Source organism: Bubalus bubalis, chromosome 8 (genome assembly GCF_019923935.1).
Source record: "Bubalus bubalis isolate 160015118507 breed Murrah chromosome 8, NDDB_SH_1, whole genome shotgun sequence".
In the NCBI taxonomy this organism is placed as follows: domain Eukaryota; kingdom Metazoa; phylum Chordata; class Mammalia; order Artiodactyla; family Bovidae; genus Bubalus; species Bubalus bubalis.
Genome location: NC_059164.1, coordinates 103,182,155 through 103,195,355, shown reverse-complemented (window position 1 = coordinate 103,195,355; position 13,201 = coordinate 103,182,155). Strand labels below are relative to the sequence as shown.

Genomic DNA, 13,201 nt, shown 5'->3' with positions numbered 1-13,201 from the left:
ATTGAGTCCTGAATATTCATTGGAAGGACTGATGCTAAAGCTCCAATACTTTGGCCACCTGATGCCAAGAACTGACTCATTGGAAAAGACCCTGATGCTGGGAAAGAGTGAAGGCAGGAGGAGAAGGGGAGGACAGAGGATGAGATGGTTGGATGGCATCACTGACTCAATGGACATGAGTTTGAGCCAGCTCCAAGAGTTGGTGAAGGATGGGGAAGCCTGGCATGCTGTAGTTGATGGGGTTGCAAAGAGTTAGACATGACTGAACCGAACTGAAACGGGAAAGGGATAAATTATGAATATAAGATTAACAGATATAAACTACTATATGTAAAAAAGATAAGCAACAAGGATTTACTGTATAGCACAGGGAAGATCCCTTGGAGGAGGGCATGGCAACCCTCTCCAGTATTCTTGCCTGGAGAATCCCATAACAGAGGAGCCTAGTGGGCTACTACAGTCCATAGGGTTGCAAAGGTTGGACACGAATGACTGTGTGACTTAGCATGTACACACACACAACTATATTTAATATCTTGTAATAACCTATAGTGGAAAATAATCTGAAATAAAAAAATATATAACTGAGTCACTTTGCTATATACCTGAAACTAATATAGTATTTTAAGTCAACTATATTTCAATTAAAAATAGACATCATCTAAATGTAAGAGCTAAAACCATAAAACCCTTAGTAGAAAATATAGGAATAAATTTGAGTAAGGCAATGGTTTTTTTAGATAAAGCGGAAGTGACAAAAAAATACATTGGACTTCATGAAGTTGAAAACTTTGTGTTTCAAAGGACACCAGTGAGAAAAGCTCACAGAATGGGAGAACATATTTGCAAATCATAAATCTGAGAAGGAAATTGCATCCAGAATATATAAAGAGCTCTGAAAACTCAACAGTAAAAGGACAAATAACCCGATTTAAAAATAGGCAAAGAACCTGAAGAGGTATTTCTTCAAAGAAGTTATACCAAGAACCTGAAAAAGTTTAACATTATTAGTTATTGAAGAAACATAAATCAAAACTACAAGATACCTACCACTTCATACTTACTAGGATGGCTATAATAATTTTAAAAAAATTATAATAGCAAGTTTTGGAGAATTTATGAAGAAACTGGAACCCTCATCCATTGCTGGTAGGTTTGTAAATGGTGTAGCCATTTTGAAAAACAGGTGGTTCCTTGAAATATTAAAATAGCATTACCATGGGATCCAGCAGTTCTACTCTTATGTCAATCAGCAAGAGACATAGAAACATATGTCCACACTAAAACTTGAACACAAGTGTTCATTGCGTTGTTGCTCATAATAGCCCCAAATTGGAAGCAACCCAAATTTCCAACAACTAATGAATGGATAAACAAAATGCAGCATATCCAGGCAATGGAATATTATTTAGCCAGAAAAAAGGAATGAAGTATTGATAAGTAGCATAGTATTGATCTGTAACGTAGATGCATCTTGTAAATGTTATACCGAGTGAAATGAGTCAGACACAAGAGATTACATACAGCACTATGATTCCATTTATGTTAATACGAAGTGTTCCCATCAGGTAAATCTATAGAGATAGAAAGTAGCTTAGTAGTTGTCTGGAACTGGAGGGCAGGGGCAGTGAGGAGCCAACTGCTTATTGGTACAGGGTTTATTTTTTGGGGTGATGAAAATGTTCTAAAATTGGGTCATAGAGATGGTTGTACAACTCTGTGAATATATTGGAAACCACTGATCTGTAAAAAACAGAAGAAACAGAGGACCCAGACATAAAGTGCTATTCATTCCTTTTACATAACTAATAAAGTACACAATACTCAAAGATGACCAAAAAAAAAGTGTCTAAAGTCGTTTAGACTAAAGCATTTACAGATGACCTGGAATGATGTGTTGAGTTTGTTTTTAAATGCTCCAGGCATCCTTCCATGCAAAACACCCTTGGGTGGGGGTTGGATGAAATAAAATGGACAAAATGTGGATCGTTGTTGATGCTGGAGGATGGGCACATGGAGTTTATTATATTGCTCTATTTTTGTGAATGTGAATTTTTTTTCCCCCATAATAAATTAAAAAAAAAAAAGCCAAGACGTCCTACTGTCTTTGGGGAGTTCCCCGTGGAGAGCTGTGACTGTGGACTCCACAGGGTTCTCCCCAGGCTCGTGTACCCATGTGGATGAGGAGGGATGAGAGGCCAGAGCAGTTCAGGGATGTGTTAGTTTTCCAGGGCTGCTATACAGCATTCTGCAAACCTGGGGGCTTAAGACCACAGAAATTTATTCCCTCGAAATTCTGAAGGCTTACAAGTCTCAACTCGAGGTGTCAGCAGCCTCTCTCTGAGCCGCCAAGGGAGGATCCTTCCTTGCCTCCTCTAGCTGGCAATCCTTGGGGTTCCTGGCTGCCAGATTGCACCCCTCCAATCTCTGCCTCTGTTATCACGTGGCCTTCTCCCTGCCTCTCTTCGTGTGGTCTTCCCTCTGTGTGTCTGTCTCCAGCTCTATTTTCCCGACTCCCTAGGACACACCCGTAAGGGAGTGTGACCTCATCATAATTTGATTATCTCTGCAAAGACCCTATTTCCAGAAAAGCCACATTCTCAGGGAGCAGGGGTTAGGACTCTAGCGTGTCTTTGGGGGCAGTTGGGGAGACACAGTTCAACCCCCGCAAGGGCGCAAGGCAGACTAAGCAGAAGGAAGAAGACAGTTCCCAGCAGCGCATGTCCTACTGCTGGGTCGTCAGCTGTCCCTCAGGCAGGCCACAGTGGACACCATGTTGGTGATGACTAGACCTGAGCAAAATGCACCCCTCCCCCCGCTAGCTTTATCTTTCCCAAACCGAGACAAGCCTTTTCTGGGACCCGTTTCCCACTTGGCAGCCTTGACTGATGAGTGACGCGTCTGGATGGTTCCAGTCCATCCTTTCACCAGAATGTTCTTGGGGATAATTCTGACCAGCATTCACTTGAGATACAGCTCAGAAAAGTCCATTTCCTCCTCTCTGACACAGCAGGCACAGTATGTTTAGAGTTTATCTTGTGAGCTGGATGCTGCAGTTATTTTAGACTCTCCAGTTAAATTGACCCAGAAATCATTCCTCCTTTGAAACTTCCTCTGAAATGCTATTCCCTCCAACTTTTCAACTGAGGATTACATCGTGCTGTTGTTTGCTCTGCAATCTTACTCTGGCCTTTGAGCAAGAGCAATAAATCAGCCCTCCATGTTAGGTGGTTCTTCTTCTTGTTCAATCACAAAGTCATGTCTGACTCTTGCGACCCCATAGACTATAGCCTGCCAGGCCCCTCTATCCATGGGATTCTCCAGGCAAGAACCCCTCCAGGAGTGGGTTGCCATATCCTTCTCCAGGGGATCTTCCTGGCCCAGGGATTGAACCTGTGGCTCCTTCATCGGCAGGTGGATTCTTTACCACCAAGCCATGTGGGAAGCCTGGTGGTAAAAGAATTTGCCTGCCAATGCATGGTTTGTAAAATATACATAACTTTATTCTAGTAACTAAGATATCTGGTAATTGATTTGTAGTTCCAGATACTCACTTCAAGAGTTTCGTGGAGGCAGGCAGGCTCCTCCGTGCTCATGACTGTGTGGACCTCTGGCTGTTGTTGACTTTGCAGAGGACGTTGGAAGGAATAGAGGTAGGAGGGGAAAGGGCTGGGCCTTGGGCTCCTTCACGGTCTCCACAGCCATATTTGTCCTGGATTTCAGATCTGATTGATACGAATGATTTTCACCCTGTTTGTTTTCATCTCCTAGGGGGGACAGGAAAGTCCTGAGTGGGAAGGAGTTGATGCTCTTCAGAGGAGAGGGAGGGAGGAGGCTGGCCTGACCCAGATGCAGGAAGATGATGGCCAGAGTGGACTTGGGCTCTAGTCTGGAGCTTAGAGGTGAACCGCTGTGGGCTCCTGGGCAGAGATGAAAAGACGGGTGAGTACGAGCTAAGACATTGATCGTTGGGGCCCCAACACCTGTGTACACGTGGAATACACAGTATCCAAACAAGGTGGACAGTGGTATTTTCAGAGCACCCATGTATTGCCTGGGTCCTCAGGGTGAGGCACTCTGCTCACAACTTTACGGGCCTTGGGTATCTGCCAGCTGCCCTGAATTTCTGTCGTGTGTTTGAGACTAATTCATTTTTTTACTGTGGGTGGGCTCTTCTATCTTGCTCTTTAAAATTCGGATTTACAAAAGATTCTGTTTTACAGTAAACCCCATTTCTCCCTCCTCTTCCAGCGCAATTAATATACTATATACAATTGGTAGAAAGTCTGTTTACAACAGCCTCTGTAAGAAGATCCCTTTTCTTGAAAGCACAGAAACATGAATAACAGAAAGGCTCAGAGTCCGTTGATGGTTCACTTATCACAAGCAATATTTAATGAGATAGAATTAATTGTACCACTAGAAGGGCCTGGGACGACGGTCCTAGGAGCTTTTTATAACTGGATTGAAAGGATCCATAGACTTACCCCTGACGTCCTGTCAGAAGCTCACGTAATCCACAATAGAACCAAGGGGATTTTTTTTTTTTTTTTTTAACTATCTGTTAAAAAAGGCCTTCTGTGGCGAGCCCATTATTTCCTTTGTTAGTTTGGATCAGAGTCTAATAGCCCCAACATGTCAACGTTGCTTTGTGCTCTGGCTATGATTTGAGTCTATTCCTTTCATGTCGTGTTCTCAGTGGAGGTGGAAAAGACACTGCCGTCTACGACGTATGTCTACCTGTTAAGTTCCTAAGAACTGCCGCTAACTCGCACATGAGAATAATTGCCACCTCCTTTTCTAGTGTGTGTTTCTGACCTCTTGGTTATTTATTGTTTTCTGTTGTTTGGATTCTCTATGTTTCTTTTAAAAAGTAGCAGCTCAGTGTGTTCATGTTGTAATTTCTTTGATTTGTTTTTCATCTTCCTTTCCTCAAAAGACAGGGAAGAGCATGTTCTATAAATTGCTGAAAACTCTGTGAAGACAGAGCGAAGGAAAGGGGTGCTGATACCTTATAGGTGACCAGCAGCCCCCAGCCTTCTTCAGGCCAGGCCACAGCCCAGTGACGGCTTCTTGCTGTTTCAGATCTTTGCTCTGAGCCTAGTCGTGGGGGTTTAGTAAGCCTAACGTACCTTGAGTTACCTGGAGTACTGAGTCAGCATCTGCTTGTTTCTCTGTGGACTTTATCCCAAGTTCTTGCCAGTACCCTTCAGAATCTTCAGGGGTCCCCAGTCCCCAGGCCCAGGAAATGGGCCACACAGTAGGAGGTGAGCAGTGGGCAAGTGAGCAAAGCTTCATCTGTATTTACAGCCACTCTCCATCACTTGTATTAGCACCTGAGCTCTGCCTCCTGTCAGATCAGCAGGGCATAATCGATATAATGCACTTGAACCATCCCAAAACCATTCCCTGCACACCCCTCTCCGCCCACCCCAGCCCTTCTCTCCCCTTCCTGCTACCCTGCCCGTTGGTGGAAACACTGTCTTCCAGGAAACCAGTCCCTCGTGCCAGAAAGGTTGGGGGACCAGTGATTTTGCAGGTTCCAGATGAGCAGGAGTTTAATCTGCTGCTTTTAGCCTGAATAACATTTTGTGTCCTGCAGTGCAGTTTAAAAACATGAACATAGGACCCACCTCTGTACACTTTGTGGGGGCTCTGAGGGGCCTCCTGTACCACTGGGACCACCATTCCCCTGGGGCAGGGGTCCCAGGTGTGGCTACGGATCATCACTAGGGATTACCTGGAGGGCTTACAAACATCTAACAAAATGTTAATAGCCGTGAATCTCTTTTCATGGGTATTAGAAAAAAACAGTTCACTTCAGCTCAGTCACTCAGTCATGTCCAACTCTCTCCAGCCCCATGGACTGCAGCATTCCAGGCTTCCCTGTCCATCACCAATACCCAGAACTTGCTCAAACTCTTGTGCATCAACTCAGTGATGCCATCCAACCATCTCATCCTCTCTTGACCCCTTTTCTCACCTTCAATCTTTCCCAGAGTCAAGGTCTTTTCTAATGAGTCGGTTCTTCACATCAAGTGGCCGAAGTATTGGAGTTTCAGCTTCAGCATCAGTCCTTCCAATGAGCACCCAGAACTGATCTCCTTTAGGATTAACTGGTTGGATCTCCTTGCAGTCCAAGGGACTCGCAAGAGTCTTCTCCAACACCACAGTTCAAAAGCATCAATTCTTCAGTGCTCAGCTTTCTTCATAGTCCAACTCTCACATCCATACATGACCACTGGAAAAACCATAGCTTGGACTAGACAGACCTTTTTTGGCAAAGCAATGTCTCTGCTTTTTAATATGCTGTCTAGGTTGGTCATAGTTTTTCTTCCAAGGAGCAAGTGTCTTTTAATTTCAAGGCTGCAGTCACCATCTGCAGTGACTTTGGAGCCCAAGAAAATAAAACATAACAAACACATAAACCCCAAGATAGGAACTTTCTTCTCAAAAGGAATCAGAGTTGGAAAGTGAGCCAATTTTTAAAACTACTAAATAGGTAAACACAGGAGGCAGCGCGTGGCAGGAGAGGGCCATGAAGGTGGCATCTGCAGATCCTAGGTGTGGCGCTCCCGTGGAGGGAGTACAGAGACCCCGGGCCCTCACTCTGCCCATTGCCCCCCTTCTCTCTTTGCTTTTCCTTTTTTTCCTTCTTCTCAGTTTCTCCTCTTCCGGGCTTGTTCCTACTCTCCTTTTTTCCTCAAAGCATCCCTGGTGGTCCTCTGGGTTTTAAAAGGGAAATGGAAGAACGCTCACATTTACTGCTCTTTCATTATTTTCTGGAAGGTTACAGACATAATATTAGCAAGATATTGGTAATTTCTTGAGAATGCTTTTCAAATTTTAAAGTGCTTCTGATTAAGAATTATCTGGAGAGCTGGTTAAAATGCAGATTCTGGTCCAATAGATCTGGGGTGGGGCCCGGAATTTTGCATTTCTAACAAGCCCCCTCCCTGGTGTCTCAATGCTAGAGACTCAGGTTCGATACCTGGTCCCAGAAGATCTCCTGGAGGAGGAAATGGCAACCCACTCCAGTGTTCTTGCCTGGGAAATTGGACAGAGGAATCTGGTGAGCTACAGTGCAAGGGCTCGCAAAGAGTCAGACACGACCTAGCAACTGACCAACAACAGGCCCCTGGGTGAGGCTGATGCTACTCGTCCATAGTCCACACTTAGAGGAGCAAGGACTGAAAATGTGGCTCTACTTCTCTTTTAGATAAGTATGAGCAGAAAAGGATGTTTGTAAGAAGAGGATGAGCTCTGAGATCACTCTTTTGTCTACAGTGAAACCAACATAATGATTAAGAACCCTGTTTACAAGTCCACGTGTCTTGCTGTATGAAAGGACTATAAGATGCTTCCTCATACTGACTGACCCTGGAGGAGGAAGTGGCAACCCACTCCAGTATTCTTGCCTGGGAAATCCCATGGACAGAGGAGCCTGGTGGGCTGCCGTCCACGGGGTTGCAAAAAGTTGAACAAAATAGAGCAAATATGCATACTGACTGGGGTGGTTTGTAATGAAAACTTTGGACTCAAACTGTTGCCAGGGGAACCAGCCACACAGAGGGAGCGCGAAACCTAATCTTACTGTGTGTGAATGATGAGCTCGAGCCTTGGGGAGATAGGAGAGGTTCTGTTTCAGCCCCTTGCTCAGGTGACAGGCCAGCCCCAGCCTGGGCAGGCAAACCAGGGTGCCCTTCTGCACACAGGACTGCTGCAGGCCCTTTCTCTGGGTAGAGATAACTGGATTGTTGAACTGATCAGAGTATCTTGGTGTGTTCACATCTATTTGGTTGTGACAGCCAGACCCACCAGTGAGTTCTGAGGGTTACAATAGATACAGCATTTAGGAAACAAGCCAGCTACATACAATAGGACCCAGACTGAGGTCATATTAAAAACGGGACTCGATTCAGGGCCAGGCTATTTTAAAGGAATGGACCCTTGATGTTATCTCACCTGTAGAGATCAGAGAGAGATGCTACTGTGTGGCCCTGCAGTTTTACAGTATCCTTTCTATTGAGGCAGAAAAATCTGTGGAAGCTGAAAAGCAAGGCCATCTATTCCTTTTAAGGTTCAGCTGGAGCCAGACACTAAGCGAAAATCAAGCTCTTCTGATGACGCAAGGAGCCACATGATTGCAGACTATCAAGTGCTAAGATGGTTCTTGGAGATCACCAATCACGATGGTGTTTGATTTTCGGGGGAGGGGGCGGGTATTGTTATACTCGGGACTCTATTGCACCAAAAATACACACATTCACAATCTTCCATGTCATTTCCAGGGGTTAGTATGTGCTGGCTGTGTTACTGGTTGCTCAGTCGTGTCCGACTCTTTGCAACCCCACAGACCATAGCGCACCAGGCTCCTCTGTCCATGGGGATTCTCTAGGCAAGACTACTGGAAAAAAAAAAGAATACTGGAGTGGGTTGCCATGCCCTCCTCCAGGGGATCTTCCTGACCCAGGTCTCCTGCGTTGCAGACAGATTCTTTATTGTCTGAGCCACCAGGGAAACCCAAGAATACTGGAGTGAGTAGCCTATCCCTTCTCTAGGGGATCTTCCCAACCCAGGAATAGAACCAGGGTCTGCTGCATTGCAGGAAGATTCTTTGCCAGCTGAGCCACAAGGGAAGCCCAGGGGCTAGTATATTCCCTAGCAAATCCACAGATTTCAGATTAAGCGTCTCTAATATAGTACACTTCTGTCTTTTTGTAGAGGAGAAAATTAACACTCAAACAGAAGGTGGTTGACCATTGGTCTCATATCAATGCTTGCAGTGAACTAATTAGACAAGAGGATTGAAGTACCACAGATGTCCACAGGAAAACCAGGGCTGTGTGTCTGTACGTAATGTATGCCTGAAAGTCCCAAACCACAAGTGCCGAGAGTTTTTTGAAGTTTGGGCTGGAACAATCCCAATATTTAGCCAAATCACATTTGAAGACAAGTAGAAGTAACTGAACCAGAAATGTATGGGACCTAGATTTTATGATCCGTTCAAAAGACCTAAATGAGAAGCCCTACTGCTAGCTGATAGCCATGTGCTAAGCTGCAACTTGGGGTGTTTTTTAGGGCATGTAATAAATTCCTTTCAAAATTTGCAGTCACATACCAGTGTGAATCTTCCACCCACCCCAACACTCTTTGGTCAAGATGCCTCTTGGAAACAGAAGTCTCAGTTTGGCAGCACACTTTGGGGTTCATCCCCTAACACAATCCCTGGCATTGTCTGGATGCTCAATAAGTATTTATTTGAATAAAGGGTTTGTTTCACACTATTACAGGTCTCTGGAGATGAGAGATGCAGAAAACTAGACAGCCACCAATACACAGTAAGTACAGAAAGGAAAGCTGGGGTTCCTAGTGAAGGTTTTAGAGTCTTACAAGCATAATGTTGAGCAAAGTAAGCCAGACACAAAAGATGATTCCACTTATATGGAGAACAAACATGGACCATATGAACCTGTGCTATTAGTAACTGGAATTCTGGTTTTCTTTGGTGAGTGGTACTTTGGTTATGGAGGCCATGTGAAAAGAGGGCTTCTAGAGTTTTGGCAGTGTTTCTGGATCTGGGTGCCAGGTATACCTGTAGACTCTTTGTGATATATAATTCATCAAATGATACTCCTATGACTTAGTACTTTTTTTCTTCCAGTTTTCTCGAGATGTAATTGACATATAGCGAGTATAAGTTTGTATACAGCCTAGCGGTTTGACTGACATACATCATGAAATGATTTCACAGTAAGTTTAGTAAATATCCATCATCTCATATTGATACAAAATTAAAGAAATAGAAAAAATTTTCCAGGTGATGAGAACTCTTAGGATTTGCGCTCTTAACAACTTTCATATATACCATACAGCAGTGCTAATTAGATTCTTCATGTTGTTACAGTCCATCCCTAATTCTTACTTAGCTTATAACTAAAAGTTTGTACCTTTTGACTGCCTTCATCCCCCTGCCACTGGTAACTACAAATCTGATCTCATTTCCTATGAGTTTGTTTATTTGTATTTGAAGTATAATTGACCTCCAACACTATGTTAGTTTCTATTATACAGCACTGCTGCTGCTGCTGCTGCTGCGTCACTTCAGTCGTGTCCGACTCTGTGAGACCCCATAGACGGCCGCCCACCAGGCTCTCCCGACCCTGGGATTCTCCAGGCAAGAACACTGGAGTGGCTTGCCATTTCCTTCTCCAATGCATGAAAGTGAAAAGTGAAAATGAAGTCGCTCAGTCGTGCCTGACTCTTAGCGGCCCCATGGACTGCAGCCCACCAGGCTCCTCCATCCATGGGATTTTCCAGGCAAGAGTACTGGAGTGGGGTGCCATTGCAACACGGTCATTCAATATTTCTGTACCTGTCAAAATGAGCACCATGATAAATCTAGTTACGATCAGTCACTGTACACAGATTGCATAGTTATTGACTATATACCCCATCCTGTATGTTTCATGCCCATAACTCATTTATTCTGCAACTGAAAGTTTATTATTTTCTTAAAATTTTTATTGGAGTATAGTTGATTTAAAATGTTGTTTTAGTTTTAAGTGTACAGCAAAGTGAATAAATTATACATATATCCACTATTTTTTCAGATTATTTTCTCATATAGGCCATTACAGAGTATTAAGTAGAGTTCCCTATTCTAGATAGTAGGTTCTTATTATTTTATATATAGTAGTGTGTATATGTCAGCCCCAATCTCCCAATTCCAGTTGAAAATTTATACCTCTTAAACTCCCTCCGTTCAGTTCAGTCACTCAGTCGTGTCCGACTCTTTGCAATGCCATGAACCACAGCACGCCAGGGCTCCTTGTCCATCACCAACTCCCGGAATCCACCCAAACCCATGTCCATTGAGTCAGTAATGCCATCCAACCATCTCATCCTTTGTTGTCCCCTTCTCCTCCTGCCCTCAATCTTTCCCAGCATCAGGGTCTTTTCAAATGAGTCAACTCTTCTCATGAGGTAGCCAAAGTACTGGAGTTTCAGCTTTAGCATCATTCCTTCCAAAGAAATCCCAGGGCTGATCTCCTTCAGAATGGACTGGTTGGATATCCTTGCAGTCCAAGGGACTCTCAAGAGTCTTCTTCAACACTACACTTCAAAAGCATCAATTCTTTGGTGCTCAGCTTTCTTTATAGTCCAACTCTCACATCCATACATGACCACTGGAAAAACCATAGCCTTGACTAGATGGACATTTGTTGACAAAGTAATGGCTCTGCTTTTTAATATGCTGTCTAGGTTGGTCATAACTTTCCTTCCAAGGAGTAAGTGTCTTTTAATTTCATGGCTGCAATCACCATCTGCAATGATTTTGGAGCCCCCCAAAATAAAGTCAGCCACTGTTTCCCCATCTATTTGTCATGAAGTGATGGGACTGCTTGCCATGATCTTTGTTTTCTGAATGTTGAGCTTTAAGCCAACTTTTCACTTTCCTCTTTCACTTTCATCAAGAGGCTCTTTAGTTCTTCACTTTCTGCCGGTGGTGTCATCTGCATATCTGAGGTTCTTGATATTTCTCCCTGCAACCTTGATTCCAGTTTGTGCTTCCTCCAGCCCAGCGTTTCTCATAATGTACTCTGCATATAAGTTAAATAAGCAGGGTGACAATATACAGCCTTGACTTACTGCTTTTCCTATTTGGAACCAGTCTGTTCCATGTCCAGTTCTAACTGCTGCTTCCTGACCTGCATACAGTTTCTCAAGAGGCAGGTCAGGTGGTCTGGTATTCCTATCTCTTTCAGAATTTTCCACAGTTTGTTGTGATCCACACAGTCAAAGGCTTTGGCATAGTCAATAAAGCAGAAATAGATGTTTTTCTGGAATTCTCTTGCTTTTTCGATGATCCAGCGGATGTTGGCAATTTGATCTCTGGTTTCTCTGCCTTTTCTAAAACCAGCTTGAACATCTGGAAGTTCACGGTTCACGTATTGCTGAAGCATGGCTTGGAGAATTTTGAGCATTACTTTACTAGCGTGTGAGATGAGTGCAATTGTGCAGTAGTTTGAGCATTCTTTGGCATTGCCTTTCTTTGGGGTTGGAATGAAAACTGACCTTTTCCAGTGCTGTGGCCACTGCTGAGTTTTCCAAATTTGCTGGCATATTGAGTGTAGCACTTTCACAGCATCATCTTTTAGAATTTGAAATAGCTCAACTGGAATTCCATCACCTCCACTAGCTTTGTTCATAGTGATGCTTTCTAAGGCCCACTTGACTTCACATTCTAGGATGTCTGGTTCTAGGTCAGTGATCACACCATCATGATTATCTGGGTCATGAAGATCTTTTTGTATAGTTCTTCTTTGTATTCTTGCCACCGCTTCTTAATATCTTCTGCTTCTGTTAGGTCCCTACCATTTCTGTCCTTTATTGAGCCCATCTTTGCATGAAATGTTCCCTTGGTATCTTTAATTTTCTTGAAGAGATCTCTAGTCTTTCCCATTCTATTGTTTTCCTCTATTTCTTTGCATTGGTCACTGAGGAAGGCTTTCTTATCTCTCCTTGCTATTCTTTGGAATTCTGCATTCAAATGGATATATCTTTCCTTTTCTCCTTTGCTTTTTGCTTCCCTTCTTTTCACAGCTATTTGTAAGGCCTCCTCAGACAGCCATTTTGCTTTTTTGCATTTCTTTTTCTTGGGGATGGTCTTGATCCCTGTCTCCTGTACAGTGTCACGAACCTCCATTCATAGTTCATCAGGCACTCTATCTATCAGATCTAGTCCCTTAAATCTATTTCTCACTTCCACTGTATAGTCATAAGGGATTTGATTTAGGTCATACCTGAATGGTCTAGTGGTTTTCTCCACTTTCTTCAATTTCAGTCTGTATTAATCTCCCTCACCTAGTTTTAAAAAGATTTTATTTTACGTTGAGTATAATTGATTTACAATTTTGTGTTTGTTTCAGGTGTACTGCAAAGGGATTCAGTTATACATGTACATAGATCTGTTCTTTTTCAGATTCTTTTACCAGACTTAGCCATTTTTCATATGTGTTGTACTTCAATAAAAATATTCATTAAAACGCACACGTACACACACACACATACACACATACACACACACACAATGACCAGTGCTTCTTAAACTTGAAAGTACATACAGGTCACCTGGGAATCTTATTAAAATATAAAATTCTTACTCTTTTGGTCTTGGGTAGGACATGAGAGTCTGCAC

The 13,201-nt window shown here is 43.3% G+C and overlaps 1 protein-coding gene across 1 annotated transcript in view; it reads left to right on the top strand.

The window, feature by feature from the left end:
- The window catches only part of SLC37A3 (solute carrier family 37 member 3), a 72,254-nt gene extending 67,779 nt beyond the window's left edge, over positions 1-4,475 (top strand). Inside the window, exons 17-18 of the transcript XR_006552972.2 lie at positions 3,541-3,653; positions 3,772-4,475. The gene's annotated coding sequence lies outside the window, so the exon portion shown is untranslated. The remainder of the gene's footprint in view (positions 1-3,540; positions 3,654-3,771) is intronic.
- The last annotated feature ends 8,726 nt before the right edge of the window (positions 4,476-13,201 follow it).